The sequence below is a fragment of the Amblyraja radiata genome, chromosome 4 (assembly GCF_010909765.2).
Source record: "Amblyraja radiata isolate CabotCenter1 chromosome 4, sAmbRad1.1.pri, whole genome shotgun sequence".
NCBI lineage: Eukaryota > Metazoa > Chordata > Chondrichthyes > Rajiformes > Rajidae > Amblyraja > Amblyraja radiata.
This window is the reverse complement of record NC_045959.1, coordinates 75,825,642-75,831,875: the sequence shown is the minus strand read 5'-3', so window position 1 is coordinate 75,831,875 and position 6,234 is coordinate 75,825,642.

Here is a 6,234-nt window from a genome sequence, read left to right as displayed (position 1 = left end):
CACTCTTACCAGACAACTTAAACTGAATAAACAACAAAACGTTTTAAGATGGATAGCTTTGGATAGTGAATTTAAACCAGGGATGTGTGACTCAACATATAAAGAGTGGATGAAGTAGGTATGTTACAAAACTTACCTTCAGCGGCGCTGCAGTTCTGTCACTGGCCGTGTGCGCGACTTTGGCGCCTTTGAGGGGGGGGCGGGATTAAAATGCCGTTTTCCTCCTGCCTGTCCGAGATATATTTTCTCGGGCTACTAACTGATGCTGAATAATTGTTCCGACTGCTGATCTCGGAAAAAAAAAATTTAAACAGCGGGACAATTTAAGCGCTGGAGTAAAATAAAAATCTATTTCTTACGCCGTCAGCGGGACGGATCTCCCATACGGGACAAAACATAAGGTAAATCGTTTATTTTACATATAAACTTGCTTCTTAGGATTACTCTAATCAAAATTTCATCAGCGAAAATGTGATTATATAAATATACGAACCGGCAGTGTTTTTCCTGCCGATATGGGGTTTAAATTCACCACAAACCGCAACGTTCCAATCGATCACGTTCCACAAGATCTCACTCGCAAGAGGATTAAAATGGCCATTAATTTACGGGAATTAAACACTAAATTCCTTCCATTTGGCCTATAAATTCATGACAATGAGATTAAAAAATCATGTTATATTGTGAATTCTTGTGTGCATGTTATTTGCACACTTAAGGGCCTGTCCCACGAGCATGCGACAAGCGCGACCAAATCGGAAGCGGGGGCCGCGCAGAGGTCGAGTGATCCCGTACGAGTTGACGTGAAGTTCGAGCGAAGTCCGCGGGAAGATCGCGCTAGGCGTACGCCGTCAAGACGCTGCATACGGCATCGAAACATTGCGTACGCCCGTCGAGGCGGTGTGTACGGCATCAACCGCTGCCGCACGGAATTTTTGAACAGTGTCAGTTTTTCGGAGCCCCGTGCGATGTCGGGACCAGCTCCGCACAACTTATACGGCTCCGGTGATCGAAGTGGGACCGGCCCCGCGAGGCCGTACGGCTCAAGCGACCACGTTAGGTCGCGCTTGCCGCATGCAGTCGCATGCTCGTGGGACAGGCCCTTGAGGCTGTTTAAAAAAGTTAACCTTTTCTTAAGAAATGGATAGATGTTTAGATCTAGTAATTGAATTTTGTAATTAGCTACAATTTGGTAACTAACTAATTATATTCTTTAATTTCAGGTCATCCAAGTAAGATTGCTTCATATTTGTTTCAGAATGCATCAATCTATAATAACAGAAAATTTCATTCAGTTCTCTTAATTTTTAAGAAAGTTATGGGCTTTTGACTGTCCTCGATCACAGCTTTTGAGTTAATGGAAAAGCAATAGGGAACAAGATGCTAATTTCAGTATGAAAATGGCCATTACTTTTTTAATACTGAAGATATGAAAGTGAATCAGGTGTCAAATTAAACTTCTTTTTATGCTTTATCTGATGGGATAAATTGCAGACTTGATTTTTAAAATCTCAAAATTTTGTAACATTGCTAGATGAAGAAAGGAATGACTGCATTTTGTACTCAGAGCTGCTGTGGATTTGGAAGCAACAGCAACAAAGAGAAGCAGGAGAAAACACTGATTGGCTCTAGCCCAAGTGGGAGGAGAGTTAGAAGTGAGAGGGGGGAAAACAGTTGAAAACTGTGGAATTTGGTTTGTAAATTGGTAAATTAGGCAATTTATCAGTCAATATAAGCAAGACGGCTCTTAGGGAGCGGCCTTGTGAGGGAAGTGCCCTGTGAGAAAAGTGTGAGTCTTTGGCTCGAGAGTCTTCGGCGAGGAGGCTACACAAAACGCTGGAGAGGGAGAGACGAAAGAAGGAGATGTCAAGCAAGCTGATTCAGTGTGATGCTTGCAGTATGTTGGAGGTCAAGGACACTGCTGGTGCCTCTGGCTGCTACAAATATGAGAAGTGCATCCAGGCAACAGCTCCTGAAGGACCGTGTTGGGGAACTGGAGAAGCAAGCGGATGACCTCAGGTTCGTCCGAGAAACTGAGTCGTTCCTCGACAAGTCCTACAGTAAGATTGTTACACCTAAGTGTAATGTATTCATGCATATTCATTATATGTTAATGAGTTGGTCTTGTATATAAGTAGGGAATGTTGGGTAATAAAACTCTCTTGTGATCCCGGCAGCCTGCGTGTAAGTTATTGTTCATTCTACTGTCCGGAATATAACAAAATTGGCGACGAGGATGGGATAGAGTTTGTGAACTCATCCTTTAAATACAGTGCAGGACTGTTTTACAACACGCAGGATTGTTTAACAGTTTAAACAGTCAATACGGAGTTGTGTCGCAGTTGTTTGCGAGCTGGACACGAGAGGCCTGCAGATCCTTCTAGGCAGGGGGCTGTAGTAAAACAGCAGCTGGATAAATTGGCAAGAGTTTGTCAGACTATCTCTATGTTGTGTCTACGTGACAAGATGTCGTCCTTGGGAGTGTACAAGATTATTGACTGAGTTTTCTTTGTTGAATTCCTCAAGCTGAATAGTCTTTGTACAGCTAAGTTTTAGGTGAATTGTGACACCAGAACAGACAGGAATTTGGGGTTTTGAACGGACCTTTTATTTAATTTAAATTAAAAAAAAGAGAACGACACGATGGCAGCGTCCACAGGCTACATTGGGAACCTTGGAACCTTTGACAAGAGTAGAGAGCCATTCAGCTCCTACATGGAGAGAGCAAACATGTTTTTCACGGCAAATAATATATTAGAGATTAGTGGTGAAGGAGAGATAGTGGCTGAAACAAATAAGGCTGTTTGCAAACGCATGAAAGCAATTCTGCTCACGGAGGTCGGTCCTGAAGTGTACGGCACACTCGTGAATCTCCTTGCACCATTAAAGGCAAAAGACGTGCCATTCAATGACATTATAAATAGGTTGGAGGAGCACTTCAACCCAATGCCTATGGAAATTGCAGAAAGCTATAAATTTGGCACTAGAAACCAGAAGCAGAATGAGACAATCAATGAGTACATTGTTGCCTTGAAAAACTTAAGTTTACACTGTAACTTTGGAACATTTCTTGGACGAGCACTACGAGACAGATTTGTTTGTGGTCTAGTGGATGAACGAATTCAGTCCAAACTGATGAACACTCCAGATCTCACATTCGAGAAAGCATGCAAAATTGCTACCACAATAGAGATGGCATCAAAGAATGCTCGCGTGTTTCGTCCACCACGGACTGCAGTGGCCGTTTACAGTCACAAGGCAGTGCCTATGGCCAAACCAAGAGGTGCTAAACCAAAACCAAAGTATGGCGGGGAGCCAAGTTTAGCCAGTTGTTATTGTTGCAACGGTAATCACTCATCCCAATTTTGTCAGTTCAAAATGGCCAAGTGCTATAACTGCCAGAAGAAAGGCCATATCGCCTCAGCATGTTGGGCCAAGCTTAAAACAGGAAACCAACAATCTGCGGGAATCAAGCAACAACACCGAAGAGGAGTTCACAACTTGGAGATGAACCCAGATGGAAATGAACTTGGGTTGTACACCATTTATGCAACCAACATCGATAAGCCTACAACCAGCCAAGGCAAGGGCTTTCGAACCAAACTATTGATTAATAAACAGTTAATCGATATGTGTATTGACACGGCAGCAGATTGTTCGGTCATGAGCAAAGACCTGTACGAAACAAAGTTCCCACAGATACCATTGTTTGAGAGTAAGGTCAAGCTGAGAACCTACTCGGGCGAAGTTTTGGAGACTTGTGGACAAATGAACTGTAAAGTTCAGCATAATGGTCAGTCAGTAACACTGCCCATCATAGTGGCCAGCTACAGAAATAAACCAACCCTCCTTGGAAAGGATTGGCTGAGTAGAATAGAATAAGACTGGAAGAACATTTTCAGCGTCAATTTGTCCAAATCACGTCTTGAAAAAGTCATAAGCAAACATGCAAACATTTTTGCTGACAGTGACACGGGAATAACAGGGTACTCTGCACACATTCGACTTAAGCAAGATGTGAGGCCTGTGTATTGTCGACCAAGACCTGTACCATATGCACTAAAGCAACACGTGGAGGTAGAATTTGACAGATTAGAGCGTAATGGAGTACTTGTGAAGACAGACCAGAGTAACTGGGCAACGCCAATTGTGGCCGTACCCAAGGCTGATAAAACTGTTCGACTATGTGGTGATTACAAAGTCACAATCAACCAAGCCGTTGATGACGAACAATATCCGTTATCAACCTCACAAGATCCATACACAGAACTTAGCGGAGCGAGAGTCTTCACTAAACTGGATTTGTCTCGCGCTTACGCCCAACTCAATGTTGACAAGGAAAGTCAACAGTACTTGACTATCAACACACATAAGGGCTTGTATTCATATACAAAGCTGCCCTATGGTGTGAAATCATCCCCAAAAAATTTTCAGTCTGTCATGGATCAAATATTACAAGGCACTGTGTGTGCAACCAGGATGACCTATTGATATTCACGGAAGGCATGGTAGAACATCTGGAAATCCTAGAGCAAGTTCTCATAAGACTGAACTGCCACAATGTCAAACTGCGTCAAAGTAAATGTGCATTTGCACAGTCAGAGGTGGTCTACCTTGGACTCAAGGTAGACGCCAACGGACTTCGCCCAGTGAAAGCGAAAGTTGAAGCAATTGTGAATGCTCCAAAACCCAACAATGTGTCAGAGCTACGATCATTCCTTGGGATGGTGCAGTTCTATGCACGATTCCTTCCAGATTTAGCAACTGTGCTAAAGCCACTACATCATCTGCTACAAAAAGACGTGAAATGGACTTGGGGAAAGGAACAGCAACGTGCATTTGACATCTGCAAGGAAAACTTGACAAGTGACAAACTTCTTGTTCACTATGATACGACACGTGAGATGAAACTTGCTTGTGATGCTTCAAGTTATGGTGTAGGTGCAGTGATCTCCCACGTAATGAATGACGGACAGGAAAAGCCTATTGCTTTTGCATCCCGCACCCTGTCATCGAGTGAACGCAACTATGCGCAGATAGAAAAGGAAGCACTCAGCATCGTGTTCGGAATCAAGAAATTCCATCAGTTTCTTCTCGGCAGTCCATTCACCCTGGTAACTGATCACAAGCCACTATTAGTGATACTGGGTCCCAAGTCAGCTATACCTTCCATGGCGGCATCAAGGATGCAGCGCTGGGCAATTTTGCTGTCCCAGTATGACTACAAGGTTGAGTACAGAAGCTCCAAGTGCAACACAGTTGCAGATGCGTTGTCCCGGTTGCCCCATGAGAACTCTGACGTGGGAAGCGAGAACTCAAACTACACAATGCAAGTGGTAGATGAAGACTTTCCAGTGACTGCAACAGAAATTGCAGCAGAAACAAAGAAAGACAATGTGCTGAAGTGGGTTTATGAACAGACATTGAATGGTTGGACTGAAATCGATAGTGGATTGAACTCAGAGCTGAAGCCCTTCCATAATCGACGCCATGAATTACATGTGAGCAGGGATGCATTAAATGGGGTTACAGAGTGGTTGTACGAGTCTTTGAGAAACAAAATTATGAACGAACTTCATGCCGAAAATCCTGGCATAGTAAGCATGAAATCAATTGCCAGAAGTTTTGTGTATTGGCCTGGTATTGACAGTGACATTGAGTCACTGGTGAGCAAATGTAGCGTCTGCCAAAATTGCCGGAGTAAACCACCAAAAACACCACTGCAACCCTGGTCATGGCCAAGTAGACCTTTTCAGAGAGTTCATGTAGATTTTTGCGAAAAGGGTAATGATCACTTTCTGGTGCTGGTAGATAGTCATTCCAAATTGATTGAGGTTAAACATATGGGGCAAGCACTACTACTGAGCGTACCATAGATGAGTTGAGATCAATTTTACTTCGGAGTCACGTGAGTGACTACGTGAAGAACCCGCTTCCAACGCATGCGTGTCATATCGCTACACGCATTGCACGAGTCAACAGGAGGGGGGAGGACATCCCCCAGTAACGGGAGAAGATAAAAGGACCAGCAAAAGGCAGGTAAGGACTCTGCATTTTTAGTTTACACAAATGGACAGAGTAAAAAGGAAGCGGTCTGCTAAAAAGCTGCCCGAGAAACGCGTTGTAAACGTGGATGAACGGCAGAGACAGCAGCCGTCGGCTCTAGAGGCCTCGGTAGAGGAATCAGCTGGGCCAGAAATCATTCTGGCACCGACGAAACTTACTTCCCGGCCG